Source organism: Salmo trutta, chromosome 12, assembly GCF_901001165.1.
Source record: "Salmo trutta chromosome 12, fSalTru1.1, whole genome shotgun sequence".
Classification (NCBI taxonomy): domain Eukaryota; kingdom Metazoa; phylum Chordata; class Actinopteri; order Salmoniformes; family Salmonidae; genus Salmo; species Salmo trutta.
In genome coordinates, this window is record NC_042968.1 from 16,641,964 (window position 1) to 16,652,364 (window position 10,401).

A 10,401-nucleotide genomic window follows, 5' to 3' on the forward strand; every position below is an offset into this window, starting at 1 on the left:
TGCCAAACTGTGCTTCTTAACACCCACCCGCATAACCCGGAAGCCAGCCGCACCAATGTGTTGGAGGAAACACCGTTCACCTGATGACCGAGGTCAGCCTGCAGGCGCCCGGCCCACCACAAGGAGTTGCTAGAGTGCGATGAGCCAAGTTAAGCCCCCCCGGCCAATCCTTCCCCTAACCCGGACAATGCTGGGCCAATTGTGCGCCGCACTATAGGACTCCCGATCACGGCCGGTTGTGATACAGCCTAGGATCGAACCCGGGTCTGTAGTGACGCCTCTAGTACTGCGATGCAGTGCCTAAGACCCCTGCACCACTCAGGAGGCCGAAATGTGTTTTTTTGTCAATTTTAACTGCATCGTTGTTGTTTGTTTACATACATATAATATCGTATGTTTTTCCCCCAACACCGCTTTCCATCAATTTGTATAGCAGACCCTCATGCCAAATTGAGTCAAAAGCTATTTTGAAATCATCAAATCATGAGAACACTTTGCCTTTGTTTTGGTTTGTTTGTTTGTTTGTCAATTATGGTGTGCAGGGTGAATATATTGTCCTTCTCGCTCTCTCTATGGCTGGCTGTAGTTTCTCTTTCCCTGCTGACTGAAGGGCTGCTAAGTGAGCTACGGTATAGTCTCATCCAATGGGTATGTGCTGCAGACACAGATAGGACTCCCAAAGGGTTGGCAAAATGCAGAAGGTCAAAGACTGCCATTACAGCCTTCTAGCTCGTCTCTTCTTGTCTCTTCCTCAGCTCTATCCTTCTGCTCTATCACACTTTTTTTAATGGAAAGAAAAAACTGCAGTCCCCAATCGTCAGTACATTCCGTTCCATTGACAAAAAGACGTATTGGTCCCCTGCACACTTTGCTCTCCCCCCACATTCATCAAGCTCTCCTCCCAGCCTCCCTCCACCTCAAACTCCCCTGTCCTCGGCACCTCCTCTCCTCACCAGCCCGGTGCTCGCCTCCCTCTCCTCGCCTGGCTGTCACCCCTCCTCCCTCTGCAGTGACCTTGAGTTACAGATGGAGGGATGGTGTCTCCTTTAGTACAGCGATACTAGTCCCCCCAAATACACCCAGCTCTAGATACACAGTATATTTCACTTATGGACAGCTGTGTCTAAGAGGAAATAGAAACCCTCTAAATCAAAACAGGATTATACAGTCTCTCCCTGCATGGACATTTCTATTTCCCATTAAGCTCAAGTCAGAGATGAAATGTTGTTTTGTAGGATGAAATGCACAGCTATTGCAGCTCCATAAGTAGGGCACTTCTACTGACAGCTGAAAGCTAAGATGAAGTGATGTGACGGAGTGCAAAGACAAAAGTGTCTGTTGTGATCAGACACCTTCACACAACAACAACAACAACATGGCTCCTGCCATGGAAACCAACCACGGTGACATCTCTGATAGCCACCCAGCCCCCAACACTCCCCCAGCTCTGTCAGTGACAAAGCCAGGGACACAGTCAGGCAGAGATGATGCATGAAATTTTAATCAAATAAGCATTCAGTGAGAAGTGATAGGAATGGAAGGCAATCGTCCTGGCCGCGGTGAATTAATGAAGCCCCCGCCTGGCTTCCTGCATGCCAACGTCCTGACTCTGCTCATCTCATCAACAGTCTCTTTACTGTATGACGTATTCCAATCTCAAACACAATCCCCCCAGGGCCCCTGGTCCCACCCCACACCATGCCAACCCTTCTGTCCTTCAGCACATCTCTGTCAGATCGGTGAGCCGCCTGATTAGTCTTCAGTTCAGAGGCACGCATGCCCTCTTCTTGACCTTGAGGGCCATGCTGGAAACAGAGAAAGACTTCTCTGCGCCAGCCCTATCCAGAACTTCCACAGCAGACCACCTGAGGCTCTAGGTTCTTTCTCTTGCCCTATCAGCTGGCACTGCCACAGTGCCACCAGGCCCAATCCTCCCCTCCATACCTCCAACACCTAGATGGCCCAGGCCTCTCAGGTACGGCCATCACTGACACTCACTCCTCCTGCTTCTCTCCCTCTCTCTCTTTCTCTCCCTACCCCCCAGGCAGTAATATCACTATGTGCACCTTTCCTGCTGCACCCAAAATGTACACAAAAAAGTGTAACATTTCACCCAAGGCGGAGATGGACATTCCCATGGCAACTAGGTCCTGTGGTATAGGCAGGGAGATTAGGCCAAGCCTGATACCATTTGCATACAAATTGCCCAGCTGGTACCTTGTCGTTATGACAACGGCACACAGCTCCCAGAATGCCTTTGGAAGTGAGACACAAAGGCAAAGCAGCAGACCAGCAAAGTAAGTCATTGATAAAACAATTAAAAAAATCAGAATGAGAATTGTTTGCGACAATGTTCTCATTTGAATCCAATCTCCAGGTATCTGTTTGAAATTTAATTAAGATAGAGGAAGAAAGTACACTATGTAATGAATATGTGGAACAAATATATAGATATATATTTATTTTTTGGGATATTGGGACATATTATTATCATATAAAAAAGTGATAATAGTCATAAATACATCAACCTGAAACAACATCTGAAACAATTGTATAAGTTGCACAACCATTAGAAAACAAAATAAATGTATGTTTCTCTCTAATCAGATGCTATGGCCATTTCCGAAAATGTCAACAATTTTATTTTCACTTGACACTTGTTTGATACCTGATGATGCTTTTATAACGTAACACGCAACAATAATCCATTTGAAATTCTCAAAGTTTTGCAGGATCCCTGAACTACACTTACAACATGTTGCCATCTAGTGGTTGGTTCTGGTAATGAATCTTACACAATAACAAGCCTCCTAACTGTTTAATATTTAGCCCAAGGGCGACAGAGCTCTCTCATTTCCATAGTCATCCTAGCTCAGTGGATTGACCAGCAGCTAAACAGCTGTGCTTGGATGTACTATGTGTTCCTATGGGAGCTTGTGAACATTGCATAGCCTACTTGCATAGCCTACTTGTTCACACTAGTGGTCCCAGTCGGGTCCAGTTTAACCATTGGCCTGTGCTGCTGTCAAGCCCTTGCAGGCTAATCAACGCCTCCCTAGTGGGGAACAAAACAGTCCCCTACCGCCTTCCTAATAGTTCCAGCTTCCCTGGTTTGACCTACAGCATTTTGGGACAGTGATTACATGAAAGCAAGGTGAGTTATGTCTGTACACATTAAACTGTCTAGTTCCCCATAATGCTAAAGTTGCTGAAGAATCCCATTGAACTGTTCTGTTACAGATTGTCAGAGACAACCGGCATAAACCGCTTTGGCCTGGTTGTAAGAGACTTGTATCAGCAGCATTACATGACTGTATTAACCTGTGGTGGTGCTCCGAGGGTTGTGTGTGTGTGTGCGCGCTCGAATGTGTGTGTGCGTGTGTATGCTTACGCTTATGTATGAGTGTGTGTGTGTGTGTGTGTGTGTGTGTGTGTGTGTGTGTGTGTGTGTGTGTGTGTGTGTGTGTGTGTGTGTGTGATACACCCGCCTCTCGAGGGGCAGCAGAGTGGAGAGCTGGCATTCCCAGCCTCTCCAGCATATAAATGCAGCAGCAGCTCTCCAGGGTGAAGCTACCAGCTCTGTGGACACGCTGTGGAGCTCCACTACATCTGACTACCCAGCACTCCACAAGGTCACAACCGCTCTCTCCAGCTCAGACCCGAGGCCCAGGCACAGCCCCTCTTACCTGCCAACTACCATCTGTTCAGCATGGCGACTCAGTGGAGACTCTGCGGTGCAGGGAAGATCAGCCACGATTTCAGTGTGGCCATGAAAACCCTCCCTCCTGGAGACCACCAGGTACCCCACTCCACCCAAACAAACAAACAAACAAACACATTCTATTTTCATTCACATGCTGGATGTCTCTCTTCCTCCTGCCTCTCTCTCTCTCTCTCTCTCTCTCTCTCTCTCTCTCTCTTTCTCTCTCTCTCTCTCTCTCTCTCTCTCTCTCTCTCTCTCTCTGTCTGTCGGCACTGACAGCTTGCCTAGGAGTAATGAACGTCTGTGTGTTTTCCTCGCTTGTTCCAGATAGTGGCGGTGGCTGCGAGGTGTCTGGAGCATGCCCAGGAGTTTGCCAAGAAGCACAGCATCCCCAAGGCCTATGGGAGCTATGAAGAGCTGGCCAGCGATGCAGATTGGTGGGTTAACAGCTTGGGAGGGCCTGGCTGTTCAGCCACAGATAATGGCTTAATGACGTAACTGTTTGAAAATCAGCCTCCAGCCTGTGTACTGTGTGACTGTCCCTGCAGACATGGTGTACCTGGACGTGCTGCACACGGAGCACTGGCGCCTGGGCCTGCTGGTACTCCAGGCAGGGAAGAACATGCTGTGTGAGAAGCCCTTCGCCATGAACTCCAGGGAGGTGGGGGACCTCATTGCTGCCTCCAAGAAGTCCAACATCTTTCTCTTGGAGGTGTGGGAAAGGCTCAATGAGAGTTGGGGTTTCCATAAACGTGTCTCAGTCTGTTAACATGATTTATTGCTTGATTCTCACCATTTGTACTGTTGTCACATTACTGTAGCAAATAATGTGACAACTAAATGACTTTCCCATACTGTACATTCAAAGTAAGGTATATTTTATTTGAAAAGACAAGTAGTTAAATATTTTAATGTATTTGGAAATACACTTCCATACATTTAACCCAGGTATTTTAATATATTATTTCAAAAAGGTATTTGAAAATACTCTCAAATACTATTTGTTTTTTACAAATAACCATTCAAATACTCAAATAAAAGTGCTTGTTTTGGGCTGTGCATTTGAAAATACTCAAATACACAGAAAAAAGTATTTTAAATACCAGATCGTCAAATACACATGTATTTGAACCAAGGTCTGGCAAATATATGGACGGATTTTGCTGATCATATGAGGGCTGTTGTAGAAATGACCAATGACCAAGTATAGAAAGGAAAGGTCTGTCCACTCTGTGAGGTGATGGTCTCTCTCTGTCCTCTCCCAGGCCATCTGGTCCCGTTTCCCACTGCACAGGGAGGTTCGCAGGCTGCTGGCTGAGGATGCCATCGGCGAGGTAAAGCTGGTGAAGGCCTTTTTCGTCTCCCCTCAGCTTCACATCACCCGCTCGGTGGAGAAGGAGCTGGGAGGAGGCGTTCTGCTGGACATGGGGTCTACATCTTGCAGTTTGTGCTGATGGTGTTCCACGGGGAGAGGCCAGAGTCCATCCATGCCACTGGAGTTCTTTTCAACTCAGGTATTAATCTTGGCACCTACATGTAGTACCAAATGTCCTGTGCGTGCTGGCCAGCTAACAATCTATCACAAGATACTACTCACTGGTCATGTAAGCCAAGTACTGGTCAAGTAAACCAGAGATTGTGGGACATGGACAATGAGTTTGGAATTGGGCACAACCCAAGGATCAGATTAGCATTGGGGTCAGTATTAACTAGGCCTACAACAATAATTCATTCTTTATTGAAGTGTAAAGGGTTAACTTGCTGTTTGACTTGTTGATGGTTGATAGGAGTGTATTTGTCCATGGTGGTGGTGATGACGTTTCCCAGGAACAGGCTGGCTTTCTGTTTCTTCTCCATCGCTGTTTCACTGCCTAACGACGCCACCATCAGCGGAACAAAGGGCACCATCAGGGACTGTTGCTACTGAATCAACCTTTAAACTGCCCAGTCTGTTTTATCTTCATTTAGGGGAAATGTAATATAGCGATGAAAGAGCCAACAGATGCTAAACAATGTCTGATCTACAGTATGTCCCTGAATGAGATTTCATTGAGATGTATTATTTATTCATTCATATACTGGTAAGTATACACATAAAACATAATGTCTGTTTCCTGTCCTCTCAGGTTCTAGGTCCCATGCATTGTCCCACCACACTGGAGGTGAATGGGAAGATGACACAGTACCCCCTGCCTGAGCCCTCCTTACCTCTGAACTTCACTAATAGCACTGGGCTGCGCTACGAGGCTGAGGAAGTCAGGCAGTGCCTGCTCAAAGGTATGGTGGCTCGCAAGGTCTTACCAGAGAAAAACACAATTTCTCTGTTCTAAGATGAGGGTTTGTTTGAAAAGATATACAACAACAATCCAATTGCAATGCTGTTGGTATATCCTAGGTAATAAACAGTAAAAACAGTCAAATAAATAATAACATTGTTGTTACCTGTTGCTTCCAACCTGAATCTTTGCTTACAATACAGTCAGTCAATTTCTCCTTCTCTTCCGCAGGACTGAAGGAGAGCCCCAGAATGCCCCTGTCCGAGTCGGCCCTGCTCACTGAGATTATGGATGAGCGCAGGAAACAGGTGGGAGTGGTCTTCAACCAGGACAGCCAATAACCACCCCTCACTCGCCACTCCACCATGGTCCATCTGACCTGTCCCACAGGGCCTGGACATGAACAGAGCTGTGTGCAGCAGGAGGGAGGGATCAAGCCCTGAGTGTATATGATCCCCTCATGACTTAGCCCTATACAGCTTGCACCTGACAAATCTGAACACGATGATGACAAGGAAGCCTGAGTTGATTAGTAGGCTACTGTGAGCTGCTAAGACTGACAGGTTAAATTAAGAGTGCTAAAGTCTGTTACAGTGAAGTGTACGATTGATGGGTTCAATAAAGGACACTCATTGTCATGGTGAGGTTTATTTCATGAGGTGACAAGATCATCCTAAGAGGGTGATCATCAGTCAGAATACATTCAAATTGGAGAAAAAAACTAGTTGTCATAGACACATTGTCGGACCCCCATATTGAAAACTACTGTATGAGTAAACAATGACTTTGCTTCCCAAGGTCATGGGTGGAAACAAGGCCTGATGAGTCAGCAAGTTTATGTATGTCACATTTGACAACATAGGCTACCTTGGCCAGCTCTTAGGTTTTTGTACACCAAGCAGCACATGAGGAAATCATGTAATCTAAAAGTAATTTAAATGTTTTATATTAAAGATTTGAAGTGTCGTAGGCCTAATCCAAAATATGAACATAATTTATTCATTAGACACAAAACAATCAGCACCAAACCTCGGTCTGTTATGGGTGTAAAATGGCACTTTAATTCCATCTGTTGGTAAATGTCCATTACTGCAACACCAGTGTTTTATAACATGTGTTCGGTCAATGATGCTGTATCGTTATTTAATCAAAAACAGAGTCTGTCTCCACCTGCTGGCTAATAGTTAGATGTTGTCGACATTTGTTTGTACACACCAATATGGCAACCAGGTGGGGAATCTGTAGCGCTGGTAAAATCAGCCATGATTTCACAGTGGCACTGAAAACACTCCCTCTCAGAGACCACCAGGTACTTGTACCCGTTTACAGTAGACAGTGACACCCACCACCACAGACTTTATTGTGGTCGTGTTCAAGCCTCAGTTTGCTATCGTCGGCGTGGAGTTTCAAATGAACGTGAATGATCTGAACTGTTTTATGATCAGAAACCAGAAGGTTGCACTGCACTCATGTAGTTAACTTTAAGTAGAGTGGAACAGTTACAATGTGGCCCATTGTAATGATTTTTTGGAGTTGCTGGCATTACAATCTCGTTTAATGCCACAAGATATACTCTGCACAGATGGATGACTTACCGTAAAACTAGAACTACATGAGCATGTAGGAAATGTAATATAGAAAGGTGAAAGTGGCTTATTTAAAAGTGCCATAGGCTACAAGCATCTTGAAAATGTAAAATGATGAGTGAATGAAATAGCTCACCTCTAGATTGTTGCTGTGGCAGCTCAGAAACTACAGGACGCTCAGGAGTTTGCAAAGAAGCACAGCATCCGTCAAGCCTATGGCAGCTATGAGGAACTGGCCAGAGATCCAGAGATTGGTCAGTGTCTTGTCTCAAACATAATCTAGCCGTCACCTCCGGTGCTTAATGTCCCTCTCAGTGTGTGTAATATGCATCAGAACAGTGTTTATTAGTGCATTTTATTATGGCATTTTTCTAAACGGCCTCACGTTCAGTAATAAGATGTATTCCTCTTCAAATTCCTTCAAATGTATCCTTAATCCTGTCTCCTCATTGTCACTGTGTGTGGGTAGAGGTGGTATATGTGGGCACCATCCACCCATACCATCTGCCAGTTGGCATGATCTTCATGAAGGCCCAGAAGAATGTGCTGTGTGAGAAGCCTATGGCCATGAACCTCAGAGAGGTGCAAGAGCTGATGGCCTCTGCTAAGATGAACCAAGTCTTTCTCATGGAGGTAAAATGGACTGTTACACCTGTGTCATTATGACCACGTCACATACCCAGCCAGTGTTTCAACAGCACGCAGGTGAAGGCAGCCTCGTGTGAGTGTCTGTGTGTAACCATAGTGCTCTCCCTCTTCCTCCTCCTCGTCCTTCTCTCTTGATGCTCCAGGCAGTGTGGACCTGCTTCTTCCCAGCCTCTCTGGAGATTGAGCGCCTGCTGTCTCGGGGGGAGGTGGGTGAGGTGAAGATGGTAAAGGCAGACTTTGGGGCGCCCCTCATGCACGTGCCCAGAGCGGTGGAGAAGGAGCTGCTGGACATCGGCATCTACTGCCTGCAGTTTATATGCATGGTGTACAATGGAGCCTAAGGGCATCCAAGCCACCGGTGTCTGTATGGACACAGGTAGCGAGACAGCGATGGGACATTTAGGAAGGAATACTAGTTGTAGATATTGGGGGTACTAAGGGTGTACCTATTGGGGATATCCTACTAATCCTTTACCTATTGGGGATATCCTACTAATCCTTTACCTATTGGGGATATCCTACTAATCCTTTACCTATTGGGGATATCCTACTAGTCCTTTACCTATTGGGGATATCCTACTAGTCCTTTACCTATTGGGGATATCCTACTAGTCCTTTACCTATTGGGGATATCCTACTAGTCCTTTACCTATTGGGGATATCCTACTAGTCCTTTTGTTATTGGGGATATCCTACTAGTCCTTTACCTATTGGGGATATCCTACTAGTCCTTTACCTATTGGGGATATCCTACTAGTCCTTTAGTTATTGGGGATAGCCTACTAGTCCTTTACCTATTGGGGATATGCTACTAGTCCTTTACCTATTGGGGATATCCTACTAGTCCTTTAGTTATTGGGGATATCCTACTAGTCCTTTTGTTATTGGGGATATTCTACTAGTGCTTTACCTATTGGGGATATCCTACTGGTCCTTTACCTATTGGGGATATCCTACTAGTCCTTTACCTATTGGGGATATCCTACTAGTCCTTTACATATTGGGGATATCCTACTAGTGCTTTACCTATTGGGGATATCCTACTAGTCATTTAGTTATTGAGGATATCCTACTAGTCCTTTACCTATTGGGGATATCCTACTAGTGCTTTACCTATTGGGGATATCCTACTAGTCCTTTACCTATTGGGGATATCCTACTAGTCCTTTACCTATTGGGGATATCCCACTAGTGCTTTACCTATTGGGGATATCCTACTAGTCCTTTACATATTGGGGATATTCTACTAGTGCTTTACCTATTGGGGATATTCTACTAGTGCTTTACCTATTGGGGATATCCTACTAGTGCTTTTCCTATTGGGGATATCCTACTAGTCCTTTACCTATTGGGGATATTCTGCTACTGCTTTACCTATTGGGGATATCCTACTAGTGCTTTTCCTATTGGGGATATCCTACTAGTCCTTTACATATTGGGGATATCCTACTAGTGCTTTACCTATTGGGGATATCCTACTAGTCCTTTACCTATTGGGGATATCCTACTAGTCCTTTACCTATTGGGGATATCCTACTAGTCCTTTACCTCTTGGGGATATCCTACTAGTCATTTAGTTATTGGGGATATCCTACTAGTCCTTTACCTATTGGGGATATCCTACTAGTCCTTTACCTATTGGGGATATCCTACTAGTCATTTAGTTATTGGGGATATCCTACTAGTCATTTAGTTATTGGGGATATCCTACTAATCCTTTACCTATTGGGGATATCCTACTAGTCATTTTGTTATTGGGGATATCCTACTAGTCCTTTATCTATTGGGAATATCCTACTAGTGCTTTACCTATTGGGGATATCCTACTAGTCCTTTACCTATTGGGGAAATCCTCCTAGTCCTTTACCTATTGGGGATATCCTACTAGTGCTTTACCTATTGGGGATATTCTACTAGTGCTTTACCTATTGGGGATATCCTACTAGTGCTTTTCCTATTGGGGATATCTACTAGTCCTTTACCTATTGGGGGTATCCTACTAGTGCTTTACCTATTGGGGATATCCTACTAGTGCTTTACCTATTGGGGATATCCTACTAGTCCTTTACCTATTGGGGATATCCTACTAGTCCTTTACCTATTGGGGATATCCTACTAGTCCTTTACCTATTGGGGATATCCTACTAGTCCTTTACCTATTGGGGATATCCTACTAGTCCTTTAGTTA

General features: G+C 45.1%; 2 pseudogenes; both read left to right on the forward strand.

The window, feature by feature from the left end:
* The first annotated feature begins 3,544 nt into the window (after nucleotides 1–3,544).
* LOC115202698 (trans-1,2-dihydrobenzene-1,2-diol dehydrogenase-like) lies at nucleotides 3,545–6,539 on the forward strand (annotated as a pseudogene).
* Nucleotides 6,540–7,198: 659 nt separating this feature from the next.
* Nucleotides 7,199–8,651, forward strand: LOC115204722 (trans-1,2-dihydrobenzene-1,2-diol dehydrogenase-like; annotated as a pseudogene).
* The last annotated feature ends 1,750 nt before the right edge of the window (nucleotides 8,652–10,401 follow it).